At 43.0% G+C, this 14,501-nt stretch overlaps 1 protein-coding gene across 5 annotated transcripts in view; it reads right to left on the bottom strand.

Annotated features, from left to right (window-relative positions):
* Window positions 1-14,501, bottom strand: part of NEDD4L (NEDD4 like E3 ubiquitin protein ligase) — a 382,390-nt gene that overhangs the window by 210,777 nt on the left and 157,112 nt on the right. The window contains exon 1 of one of the 5 annotated variants that reach the window (XM_040421071.1): window positions 1,903-1,990. The exons of the other annotated variants lie outside the window; for them this stretch is intronic. The gene's annotated coding sequence lies outside the window, so the exon portion shown is untranslated. Of the gene's footprint in view, window positions 1-1,902; window positions 1,991-14,501 lie in introns of those variants that run through there. 5 annotated transcript variants of the gene reach the window in all.

Below are 14,501 nucleotides of genomic sequence, written 5' to 3'. Positions count from 1 at the left end.
TGGTGGAAAAACCCTTGTTTGCAAGCACAGAGGTCAAACGTTTCTTGCAATTGATGACCAAGTTTGCGCACATTTTAGGAGGAATGTTGGTCCACTCCTCTTTGCAGATCATCTCTAAATCCCTAAGGTTTCGAGGCTGTCTCTGTGCAACTCTGAGCTTGAGCTCCCTCCATAGGTTTTCGATTGGATTAAGGTCCGGAGACTGACTAGGCCACTCCATGACCTTAATGTGCTTCTTCTTGAGCCACTCCTTTGTTGCCTTTGCTGTATGTTTTGGGTCATTGTCGTGCTGGAACACCCATCCACGACCCATTTTCAGTTTCCTGGCAGAGGGAAGGAGGTTGTCGCTCAGGATTTCACGATACATGGCTCCGTCCATTTTCCCGTTAATGCGAATAAGTTGTCCTGTGCCCTTAGCAGAAAAACACCCCCAAAGCAAAATGTTTCCACCCCCATGCTTGACGGTGGGGACGGTGTTTTGGGGGTCATAGGCAGCATTTTTCTTCCTCCAAACACAGCGAGTTGAGTTAATGCCAAAGAGCTCTATTTTGGTCTCATCAGACCACAGCACCTTCTCCCAGTCACTCTCTGAATCATTCAGGTGTTCATTGGCAAACTTCAGACGGGCCTGCACATGTGCCTTCCTGAGCAGGGGGACCTTGCGAGCCATGCAGGATTTTAATCCATTGCGGTGTAATGTGTTTCCAATGGTTTTCTTGGTGACTGTGGTCCCTGCTAATTTGAGGTCATTAACTAACTCCTCCCGTGTAGTTCTAGGATGCTTTTTCACCTTTCTCAGAACCATTGACACCCCACGAGGTGAGATCTTGCGTGGAGCCCCAGAGCGAGGTCGATTGATGGTCATTTTGTGCTCCTTCCATTTTCGAACAATCGCACCAACAGTTGTCACCTTCTCTCCCAGCTTCTTGCTAATGGTTTTGTAGCCCATTTCAGCCTTGTGCAGGTCTACAATTTTGTCTCTGACATCCTTGGACAGCTCTTTGGTCTTTCCCATGTTGGAGAGTTTGGAGTCTGCTTGATTGATTGATTCTGTGGACAGGTGTCTTTTATACAGGTGACTAGTTAAGACAGGTGTCCTTAATGAGGGTGACTAATTGAGTAGAAGTGTCTAACCACTCTGTGGGAGCCAGAACTCTTAATGGTTGGTAGGGGTTCAAATACTTATTTCACTCAATGAAATGCAAATCAGTTGCTATCTTTTATTTAAAGTTATTTTTTCGATTTTCCTTTTGATGTGCTATCTGCCACTGTTACAATAAACCTACCATTGAAATGATACTGTTCTGAGACTTTTCATTTCTTTGTCATTGGACAAACTTACAAAATCAGTGAGGGGTCAAATAATTATTTCCTCCACTGTATATACACACATATATACATATACACACATATATACACACGCTGTATATATCTCTCGTATATGAGTATTTTTTATATATAGTACATGTTTATCTAAAGCCTGCATTTATACAGTGTGTATATACAGAATGCATTCATTGCTACTCCCTGAGACTGCTCCATTCCAAATTTACTCTGAGGTCCCCAAATTCCTTGCTACGTCCCCATTGTGCTGGGCTCATCAGCAGGATGGTTTATACCGTTCATACAGAATCTACAACCACCCCCTTCCATACTCCTGCGGACACGTGAAATCTACACTGGACCCCTTCCAGACACTCCAAAGGATTCTGCATGACATGAAGCAAACCACAAATGTCACCGTTTACTTACAGCCAGTGTAATGCGGAGGCCTGGGGCTGTTGTGACCCTACAACTCCCAGCATGTACAGACAGCCTACACCCACCCGTTAGTACACACTGGGAGTTGTAGTCTGCTGCCAGCAGAGGAGCTCCTGCTCAGATGTATGAGCTTATCCTTACCTTGTGCAATATATTCTGCGGAAATCAGATATGGACTGAAATCCCAATGAAGCCGGCTCCCAGGATGGTGTCTCAAGGGCTCCCAGCACAAACACGAGAAGAGGGCAGTGTAATTATGTGACGAAGGGTGACTCACTATGAGAGCTGATGGGGAAATTGTGAGCTCCACCTGCCCCGTCTACACCCTGTCATGATGGGCAATCACCTGGAAGTGCATGTATCTGGAAGCACAGGGTTGTTCATTCTCTGCATTCAGGTGTCCAAATGCATCAAGCTTCTAAGGCTACTTTCACACTAGCGGCAGCCTTCCCCGGCGGGGGAACAGCCTGACTGATCTGTGCTACAGCTAGTGCACTGTGCAGCCACAAGTCCGCTCCGGCCCTATTCACTATAATCCCCCGCCGGAACAGCCTGCCGGAGAAGGCTGCCACTAGTGTGAAACTAACCTTACAAGTGGCTACCGTGTACCGACACATTTCAACCCCTTGAAGGGGTTTTCCAGAATTACTATGGTTTGGACATAACATCACAGGAAATATGAAAGAGCTACATGGACATGGTCATGTGACCACAGACCAGAATTCGTTATAGGCGTCATAAAGGTAAAAGAAATACATTACAAAATTACAGCAACCTGCACAAATAATTGTATTAAAGGATTATTGATGCAAAACGGAAAAGCCTTTTAACCCCTTCACGACCTCCACCGTACATGTACTTCAGAAGTCATGTGTTTAAACATGTCGTGTATGCGATTGACCATAAGGCTGATCGCACGCATTTCCCCCCTCAGATGCCGTGGTCAAATGTGACCACGGCATCTGAGCAGTCCGGAAGCGGAGCCGCGCGCTCCCGCTCCTGTAACAGCGTTCCCCGGCTGAGATCGGGGAACGCTGTTACAGTACACTAATATCAGAACGGCAAAGAAAATGGAGCTCAAAGTGCCAGATAATAAATATTGTAAATATTTTATTGTAGCATAGCAAAACATAAAAATTACATACATGAGATGCAGGAGGACAGGGAAACAAAAGGGGCAGGGAAAGGGAAGAATGGCGCCACCCTGGGAGGAACACTCCGGTCAAAAATGCTTAAATATATAGGATCAGCGGGATGTATATGGAAAAATAACCTACCCGCAGACCAACTATATGTACATAGTAAAGGGTGAGTCACAAAATAACTGCAAAAACCAAGCACAGACATGAACATAACCACCGGGCCATACTGGACATAAGCCTAACACGTAAGTAGGCATCCAGATGGGAGAAAACCGGGGGATGGAAATGCAGATGAGACTCACCAAGGACAGACCAGGAGTGGGACAACCAGGATGGCGCTACCCCAACGCGCGTTTCGGCGTGCCTTCGTCAGTACACTAGTAATAGCCTAATAGCCTGAAGCTTCAAGCAGGCTTTGGTAGCTATTACTAGAATATATCAATACAGGCCAGCAGGTGGCAGCACTGAATAGTTATTCTGAAAATGAAGTGTTCAATGATGGGTATATATGGCATATCAATGAACACAATGGGCAATCTAATGATTGCCAGTTATAGTCACCCAGGGTGACTTAAAAAAAAGTAAAAAAAATTAATAAAAAGCTATAAAAAAAGTTCAGAAATACAAACAAAAAAACCAAACAAAAACATATAAAAGTTCAAATCACCCCAATACATCATACAATTAAAATATAACAATATTAATGCCATACGGCAAATGGCGTAATGGAAAAAATTTTAATTTTTTTTTTTATAAAAAGTGATCAAAAAGTCACACACACTTCAAAATGGTACCACTGCAGATCACCCTGCAAAAAATGAGCCCTCACACACACAGCTCCATACACATAACTACAAAAAACTTATAGGGGTAAGAATATGGTGATCAAAAAATTTTTACATTTTTACTTAAGGCTTTTAATAATTTTTTTCAGTATCAAAACGCAATAAAAACTATACAACTGTGGTATCGTTGTAATCGTATTGACCTGGAGGTCAATTTTACTGCATAGTGAATGCTGTTAAAAAAAAAAAAAAAGTCAGCATTGAGTTTTTTTCCAATTCCAACCCATTTGGAATTTTATTCCTGCTTCCCACTACATTGTATGCAACCGTAAATGGTGCCATTAGAAATTACAACTTGTCCTGCAAAAAAATAAGCCCTCATAAGGCTATGTGAATGGAAAAATAAAAAAGTTATGGCTCTGGGAAGGCGGGGAGCACAAAACGAATATGCAAAAATGGGAAATCGCAAGGTCCTCTAAGGGTTAAGGACGCAATTTAGTTTGAATCTGTAGGGTGCTGAGATTTTCGTGTTTTTTTATTTTTTCACATTTAAAAAAAACATATGGGGGTCATTTACCAAACTGTTGTAAAGTAGAACTGGTTTAGTTGCCCATAGCAACCAATCAGATTCCGCCTTTCATTTTTCACAGCTCCTTTGGCCAGTTCTACTTTACACCAGTTTGATAAATGACCCTAATAATTTTTATATTTTCCCATCAACGTAGCCTTAGGAGGGCTTTTTTCTAGAGTCACAACTGTTAGGTGTCACTGGTCCCATCTTAGAGTAAATAGGACTTATTGACTAACTTATTTCCTTTTTTGTGAGGGGTATTCTAAAAAATAAATCTGTCAATGTAAAACTGACAGACACCTTTTAAGGCCTAGCGTCTTCATTAGGTGCTGTGACAGCCCATGGCAGGGGCGGCATTAGTGGGGGGAAAACTGGGCAATTGCCCATGGCCCCCATTGTGTAAGGCCTCTTTCACACTTGCGTTGTCCGGATCTGGCGTGTACGCCACTTGCCGGAATTACACGCCGGATCCGGAAAAACGCAAGTGTACTGAAAGCATTTGAAGACGGATCAGTCTTCAAAATGCTTTCAGTGTTACTATGGCAGCCAGGACGCTATTAAAGTCCTGGTTGCCATAGTAGGAGCGGAGAGCGGGGGAACGGTATACTTACAGTCCGCGTGGCTCCCGGGGCGCTCCAGAATGACGTCAGAGCGCCCCATGCGCATGGATGACGTGCCATGCGATCACGTGATCCATGCGCTTGGGGCGCCCTGACGTCACTCTGGAGCGCCCCGGGAGCCACACGGACGGTAAGTATACTGCTCCCCCGCTCCACTTTACCATGGCTGCCAGGACTTTAGCGTCCCGGCAGCCATGGTAACCATTCAGAAAAAGCTAAACGTCGGATGCGGCAATGCGCCGAAACGACGTTTAGCTTAAGGCTGGATCAATGCCTTTCAATGGGCATTAATTCCGGATCCGGCCTTGCGGCAAGCCTTCAGGATTTTTGGCCGGAGCAAAAAGCGCAGCATGCTGCGGTATTTTCTCCGGCCAAAAAACGTTCCGTTCCGGAACTGAAGACATCCTGATGCATCCTGAACGGATTTCACTCCATTCAGAATGCATTAGGATAAAACTGATCAGGAACTCTATGCCGGAAGAAAAGAACGCAGGTGTGAAAGAGCCCTAAGGGGCCCACTGCTTCAGTGCTGCTGTTCAGCTGAATGTCCGAGGAAGCAAACAGGCGGACAGCTGAACAGCTGCACTTTACAATGCAGTGTAAGGTCTCCTCCCTCACATATAAGAGGAATTATTACCACAGTGATGACAGGACCTGCGATGATGTCAGATGCAGGAGGCGGAGCTCAGCAGAGAAGAGTGGATGAAGGACCTGTGATGACCTCACCATCACGTGATCAGAACAGGAGGCGGAGCTCAGCAGTGCAGTAAAGTAATTTAGAAGACCAGCCATGCATGTGAATAAGTATCGAATGTAATAGAGTACATTGCAAGATGAGGTATGAGGAGAGTACTACATCTCTCAGCATGTCCAGGCCATTATTATATAATATCAGGGTACATTACAACACCCTGAATATGCTGGGAGTTGTATACCTCCTCTTATAATGTACTCTGATATTACATAATAACGGCTTGGACATGCTGGGAGTTATAGTTACGTCCCCCTGTAATGTGCTCGGATATTAAATAATAATGGCTTAGACATGGTGGGAGTTATAGTCCTCTTCTGTTATACCTCCTGCAGTAATGTGTTCTGAATTAGGTCCGGGACAATGGATGGGAAGGGTAGTCATCCGCCTAGGGCGCCACTTCGCTACCCATAAAAGGGGGGGGGGGGGGCGAACTCATGGCGGTCCAACTTCACAAGCCTCAGGCCGCTAGGCCTCAAGCCTGTGAGGCATTAGAACAGAGCAAGAAGCTGAAATGACATCACTGCAACCTCCTGCTCTGGGTCTCGCATGATGACGTCATTGAGACCCAGAGCAGGAGTGGTGATGTCATTATGACCGCATGGATCAGGACGCAGCAACACAAGCTACAGATAAAACTGTGGTCTGCATCGCAGACAGTGGCGGAGGGACGGGAGGTAGGTGGGTTTTATTTCATTTTTAGTTAATTTTTTTATACTAAATGTCCACACTGCTGGGGGCACCAGGGATGGGGGAAGGAGATCATTATATATACTTGGCACTACTGGGGAGGAATGGAGGAGCATTATATACATACTGGCACTACGGGGTAACATTATATATATAGGCACTATGGGGGGGAAGCATTACATATTGGAACTAGTGGGGGACACTACAGGGGGACATTAGAGCCACTGGGAGCATTATGGTTATATTATTACTACTAGAGTACTGTAGGGGCGTTATTATTATTTCATGCAATATGGAGGGCATTGCTACTAATGGGGGCTATCTTGGGGAGTATTATAACTATTGGGGGCACCATTACTAATGAGGGCAGTCTGGGTGTATAGTATAGTGTTTGTGGACATGGGGGGAAGCAGAACAGGCACAGTATTGGGGGTAGCTTCAAGAGGTTCTCCGGGTTTTTTCATATTGATGACCTATCCTTAGGATAAGGCCTCATGCACACAACAGTATTTTTTCAAGGTCCGCAAAACGGGGTTCCGTTGTTCCGTGATCAGTGTCCGTTTTTTTTTTCCGTGTGTCTTCCTTGATTTTTGGAAGATCACCAGACAAGAAAAGTGAAAAAAAAATCTAAGACAAGTTTGCCTTGAAAATGATAGGAAAAAAACGGACACGGATCACGGACGCGGATGACAATCTTGTGTGCCTCCGTGTTTTTTCACGGACCCATTGACTTGAATGGGTCCGTGAACCGTTGTCCGTCAAAAAAATAGGACAGGTCTTATTTTTTTGACGGACTGGAAACACGGATCACGGACGACAAACGGTGCATTTTCCGAGTTTTCCACGGACCCATTGAAAGTCAATGGGTCTGCAGAAAATCACGGAAAACGGAACAACGGACACACACAACAGTCGTGTGTATGAGGCCTAAGTCCTCAATATTAGATCGGCGGGGGTCTGACATCCGGCGCTCCCGACGATCAGCTGTTTGAGGAGACGACGTGCAGCAGCAGTGAACAGCACACACCGTCTCCTCAAACAGCTGATCGGCAGGCGTGTCGGACTGTGTTTTTAGCACATTATTACAAGATGTGGGCCCCCCCCTTTTGATTTTGCCCAGGTCCACATTTTGTCTAAAATCGGCCCCGATTGGAACCCTGCACCGCTGGGGTGACAGAGGGAGCACACTGTCTAAAATAAAAACTGTCCTTGTTGCCCATAGCAACCAATCACAGCACAGCTTTCATTTCATATTCTGCTCTTGAGAAATAAAAGCTGTGATGTGAATGGTTGATATGGGCAGAAAAGGCAGTTCTTTTTGGCTGCTTCATAAATCTTACACACACACACACACACACACACACACCCCCTGAAGGGGAATATCAAAACTGAGGACCCCCCATAGAACACAGTAGGGAGGTGGAGAGGCCCCGAATTCTCATGGTAATCATCAGCCGATATAATTACTTTAATTAGAGGTATCACTGACATGATATATTACATAAGGCTCTCATGCAAACCCGCAGGTATTTCTGGAAAACAGGACATACAAGATACTGTACAAAACATTCGCCTACTGTAATATTCCACACATTTGCATGATAAATTAGAATTTAAATGATGGCCTGTGTGACACTGGCAGCCTTCCCATGCATTTCAAATAGCTAGTTATTAAAATAACTATTTTTAGCAGTAATTAATTCAAAAAAGGCTTACCGTAATTCATCATCATTATTATTATTATTATTATTATTAATGACTATGTTTTTAGAATTGGAAGCCATGTAAGCTCCTGTGTAATGAGGAGGTGTCTCAATACTTTTGTTCATAGAGTGTCTATACTGTATTTCCTCCCACATGTGCCTTGGTGCATACAAGTGCTATGAAGCTTTGTATTACAACCTACTAATTAAAGTGGTTGTCCAGCTCCTTTTTCTTTTATTTGCCCCCCCCCCCCCCACCTCCCTGGCCAGATTGCTCCCTGCCACCCCGTTCCAGCTTCCGAATTGTCTTCATTGTCAACTTCCGCAAGAATAGGATCGCATGAGCCAACGCAGCCAATGACTGAACTCAGTGGGGATGTGTCCCAAAGTGGCCAGGGTCACGGCTTGGAGAAAGCATCGTGCACCATCTAAGAGGACAGACAGGAATCGGCAGACAAGACGTCTTTCTGAAACTGTAGACAAGGCACCGATCCGGTCACGTGTCCGTCAGGTAGAAGGGGGTGTCACAGCCAAAACTGGAAATAGAGTGTAATCTTTTTTGTCAGACAGGACAATCCCTTTAATATTGAGCTGTCCCCCCTTGCTCTTCTGGGAAGATCTTGTAAAGTGTCTGTGGGAATTTTTGCCCATTCATCCAGAAGGGAATTTGTGAGGTCAGAAACGGATGTTGAAGGAGAGGGCCTGACTCACAGTCTCCATTTTAGTTAATCCCAGAGGTGTTGGTTGGGGTTGAGTCAAGTTCTTCTACACCAAACTCCTTCAACAATGTCTTTATGGAGCTTGCTTTGTCCACTGGGACACAGTCATGGTAGACAGAAAAAGGCCTTCTCCAAACTGTTTCCACATAGCTGGAAACATACCATTGTCCATAAGGTCTTAGTCTGCTGAATAATTAAGACTTCCCTTCACTGGAACTAAGAGGGCCAAGGCTAACACCTGAAAAGCACCCCCATAGCATTATTCTCCTCCACCAGGACTATAAATCTGGCAGAATACAGTCAGGCAGGTAACGTTCTCCTGGCAAAACCCCTCATCATCAAACTCCAGATAGAGAAGTGTGATTCATCACTCCACAGAAGAAGTTTTCCCTAGTCCAGTGTCCAGTAGCGGCTTTACACCATTCCATCTGACACCTGGCATTGTGCTTGGTGATATAAGACTTCTGTGCAGCTGCTCGGCCATAGACACCCATGCCATGAAGCTCCCGACACAGCACAGTTTTTGTGCTGATGTTAATATCAGAGAAGGTTTGCAGTTATGGCGTCGGGAGATCGTTGGTGACTTATGACCTTTCCCCAGCACTTGGTGACCATGTTCTGTAACTTTACGTGGTCTTCACTTTGTGGCAGAGTTTCTGTGGTTTCTACCACTTTACAACAATACCACTCACAGGTGATAGTGGAATATCTAGGAGGGAAGACATTTCAGGAACTGACTCGTGGCAGCGGTGACATCCTATTACAGGAGCACACTGGAATTCAGTGAGCTCTTTAAAACAACCCATTCTTTCACAAGTGTCTGTAAAGGAGACTGTATGGCTAGGGGCTGGATTTTATACACCTGTGGTAATGGGGATGAATGAAACACCTGAATTCAATAATTAAGAGGCGTGTCCCTATACTTTTGTCCATATCGTTTATAACATTTTGGAAAATCCCAACAATTTGTCATCATACAAGTCACATAAATATTGATATAGAAGATAATATAATATAATTGACAATATAAAATTTCTACTCTTGAAGACTTTAGTTTTATTTTTTTATTAAACAGTAAATCACTGCCAAATCGTGTGGTAAGTTTCTCAAATAGGGTTATCTGGTCGCTGAAAAAAAAATAAAAAAATCAGTGATTGCAAGGTGTGACCTCCCTCTAAATAAAAAAAAACCCACTCACCTGTCCGCAGTCCCGCCATTCTAGCGCTGCTGCCCTGTTGGACAGACCAGAAGTGGCTTTGTCCAGTGACTGCAGCTACCAATCACTGGTCTCAGTGGCCAGGTTTCCTTGAACATCACGTCACTAGTAGTGACATACTGTTCAAGCACACCTGACTGCAGAGGCCAGCGACTGGCCACTGCAGTCACAGGGCCAAGCCATTTTTTGGTATGGTTCTGGTTAAGATTGGAAGCAGTCGGGAATGGGGCTGTAGTGCTGAAACAGCAGGACTGAGGACGGGTGAGTTTTTTTTTTCTTACGGACACACCTTCCTCCCACTGGGGTTGTTGGCTCCTAGACTGGCCTAATGGAAGTCAGGAGCTACAGCGTTATACACTGATTGGAAATTGTAACACAAAAAAATGTCCCTGACCCAAAAAAAAAAAAAGGTGTTACGTCACTTACTGTAGATAATAACACAGCAACACCCCTGACCTAGATGATTGTCAGGCATTACAGCACTATTTAATAGCTAATTACACACATCAGCACCCCTGACACAGACAAAAGTCAGGAGTTACATCCAGTGCTGGACTTTACATGGAAACCATTATATGTGCCACCTTGAACTTTAATGGAAGTCAAAAATTACAGCGCTATTTTTAAAAGTGTTCCATAATGACATTCAAAAGCTTTCCTGAAAAGACTGAAAGGCAGGCGTCACTTCTAGGACCTACTCCTGTCTCCAGAACGGGGCCCCCAAAGTGAAGGGAGAGCAGCCGCGCATGTGCAGGCACCATCCATTCAACGCTATGAGTTCCAAAAATAGCCAAATGCGCTCATAATTGCACTGTGCAATATCCTTCTGTACAGAGACCCCATTCTGGAGACATGAGCAGGTTGAAGAGGGGAGACATGCAGCTATCTGATATTTCTGGCATATCCTTGTGATGCGGCGTAAATGTTGAGATTGGACAAACCCCTTAATATCAGCTACCAGTGACTGCTCTGGGTATATCTGAATTACAAAAAAAGATGCAGTGAATGCAAATGTCAGGAAAACCAAGTTAAATATTTTTCATCTAGCTATAACTACTGTAATACTGCCTCATATGTGCAAGCATAAAACTACTATAATACTGCCTATGGACAAAAATATATCTCCTATGTACTGCTCCTATGTACAAGAATATACCTACTATACCGTAACTATGTACAAGACTATAACCACTGTAATATTACCTCCTATGTACAAGAATAAAACTGCTTTAATTCTGCCTCCTATGTACAAGAATATAACTACTATAATACTCACTATGGACAAAAATATATCTCCTATGTACTAGAATATAATTACTATAATACTGCCTCCTATGTACAAGAATATAACTACTATAATACTGCCTCCTATGTACAAGAATATAACTACTATAATACTGCCTCCTATGTACAAGAATATAACTACTATAATACTGCCTCCTATGTACAAGAATATAACTACTATAATACTGCATCCTATGTACAAGAATATAACTACTATAATACTGCTCCTATGTATAAGAATATAACTACTATAATACTGCCTCCTATGTACAAGAATATAACTACTATAATACTGCCTCCTATGTACAAGAATATAACTACTGTAATACTGCTCCTATGTACAAGAATATAACTACTATAATACTGCTCCTATGTACAAGAATATAATTACTATAATACTGCTCCTATGTACAAGAATATAACTACTATAATACTGCCTCCTATGTACAAGAATACTGTGCTATTATAGTAGTGGCCTGGTAGCGAAACATGTCGGGGGGCAGTGTATAAGTTTTTAGGCTACAATAGACCTCTGACCGTTCTAAATATAGACTCCGCATAGTATCATCGAGTGGTAACTGGAGCAAGCGCGCCGCTACCAGGCCACTACTATAATAGCACAGCTGATATAACAAACGGCATATCAGAGGCCCTATTAGATAGTTTTAACATTAGGTTAGGTAGTTCATTATTATTTTAATCAGTTAGTAATAAAAGCTATATTTTAATGTCAATGATCAATATACACATGTCAAGAGAAGGCAACTAGTAGTACTGCACTATATGAAAATAGAATCATTAATGCCTCTACATGTGTATGGTATATCTTTGGAACAAGAGTACTATAATACTGCCTCCTATGTACAAGAATATAACTACTATAACATTGCCTCCTATGTACAAGAATATAACTACTATAATACTGCCCCCTATGTACAAGAATATAACTACTATAATACTGCCTCCTATGTACAAGAATATAACTACTATAATACTGCTCCTATGTACAAGAATATAACTAATATAATACTGCCTCCTATGTACAAGAATATAACTACTATAATACTGCTCCTATGTACAAGAATATAACTACTATAATACTGCTCCTATGTACAAGAATATAACTACTATAATACTGCCTCCTATGTACAAGAATATAACTACTATAATACTGCCTCCTATGTACAAGAAATTATTATAATACTGCGGCTCCGTCAAAATGCATGCCAATTTTAATAAAAGCTTGCCCTGGAAATCCATTGAATCAACTTTTCCTACTGGGTCTGTTCTGTTGGGCCTGGGCCGATAGACGTCATCCACTGTGCCGCTATGTTGCCGACGAGTTAAATCGTAACACGCATTGCACAATGTCCTGTCAGTCTGACCCCTCCAGCGTGCACAATGCAGAAGGAAATGGTGTATTTGGAAATCACTTGGCTCAGCCGACACCAGGTAAGATCTGACTGCACGCACGACTCTTTCCAGTAGCAAACACTTGCTGATAAATGCCACGTCTGAAGCCAAATCTACAATTGGATCTCGGGCTCCTGCTGCGGGCTGGCAAATGATTTTAGGTAGAAGTGTATTTGAAGGGTAAATCTCTTAAGAGGTAATAAACACTCACTGTGTCCTCCGACCACTTCCACTAGCTGAAAATAAACAAGATCGCGCAAGCCTCGTCCTCTTCATAAAGTGCACTCGCATACTTTCAAACTCTTAAAGGGGATGTATCATTTAGAAAAAAATTACATAAATAGGGTTATTGATATATACGTACTGTATATTTTAATTTACATGTTTGGTGACTTTTTTATGTGTCTATATTCATAAAAAAGAAATATATTAGAGGTCTCATGCTAGCCTTTAGAGCAGGCACATTAGGCTCACATTTTCTGCAGCTGACTTGTTTGGCTTTGCTGTATAGAATAGGACGCTATTAGCAGAGTGATCTCATTATCTGACATTACAGCTCAGCTCCATTGGAATGAATAGGCCTGCAATACCACACATATCCTGTGGACAGATGTGGCACTGTTTTGCAGCCATGTTTATTTTTTCTTTTACATATACACACAGATCAGGTTTTGTGTGAAGCTGCACCGTCATTCCCTGGTCACTGAGAGGAAGGGTTGTGTGTGTACAAGAGTCCTTTACTTTATTTCATAGAACAGCTCCACTCTTGTCCATTGGCTGTGTCAGGTACTGCAACTTAAAATGAATAAGCTGCAGCAGCTGTATTTCCAGACACAGAGCACCACAGAGCTATCTGCAAATACCATAAACCCTTTGTTTTAATCCAGGATAACCCCTTTAACTCGCGTTCACCGCAGCTCTGACAAAGCACATCCTGCTGCACTGCCTACAGAAATAATGCAGGATGGTTGTGCGTGTGCGTCCAATATGGAGAAATATGTTTAGATTAAAATCTGTCCTGGTTTTCATGCAGTCGCCACCAGGGGGAGGTCTTATTACAGCTTCCATTGCAGTCAATGGTAACCGTATACATTTCTATGCAGTGAGCTCCCCCCCAAATCCTGACAGGCCTCTCACCCAGTTAAACCAGTACTCTCTGCTCTGCACTGATGAGGGGCTATCACCCCGAAACAGCTGTCTGCAGATGAGATGCTGGCTTACTTAATATCCAAGTCATGTCTCAAGGCTTATTTAAAGAGCTGTACATTGACTCATAGGATCGCTGCCTTACATCAGGTGGCATTAGAGGCAGAGCTTGTTAAGAGCTCATTTGCATCCCTTTCTTCTCTATATTATGTGAAGGGAAGCGGGAGATCAGTTTATTTGTGCCAGTTTTTGGTGTAAATAGATTGAAAAATATATAGTGTCCAGAATGAGCACCGTATTTTTGAAGCACCTATTCCGATTTTTTCAACATAGACGTTGAATAAAGTGGGTGAGGTCAAGGGTGAAATTTTTTTTTTTTTGCATAATTTATTTAATTTAAATTTCTTCTGCTTAATTGAAAAACAAAAATTAAACTCTTCAGAAATCAGGGGCATTGCCTGGAAGTGTTTTGCGCATGTGTACTGGGAAACTGGGTGAGGAAGAGGGGTGCCCCATACTAAGTTTTGCTATGGGGCCCTATGAGATCTGTGCACGCCTCTGACTGGAAATAAACCATGAAGGCTACTATTAAATGACAGCATGCAGAGATCCTGTAAACCACAAGGAACTGATACTGATGGAAAACAGCACCACTTTTCTCCATTTAGTTACTGAACCCGGAATGCCCCTGTAATATTTT

This window comes from Bufo bufo, chromosome 2 (assembly GCF_905171765.1).
Source record: "Bufo bufo chromosome 2, aBufBuf1.1, whole genome shotgun sequence".
Lineage (NCBI taxonomy): Eukaryota > Metazoa > Chordata > Amphibia > Anura > Bufonidae > Bufo > Bufo bufo.
This window is presented reverse-complemented; position numbering and strand designations above follow the sequence as displayed.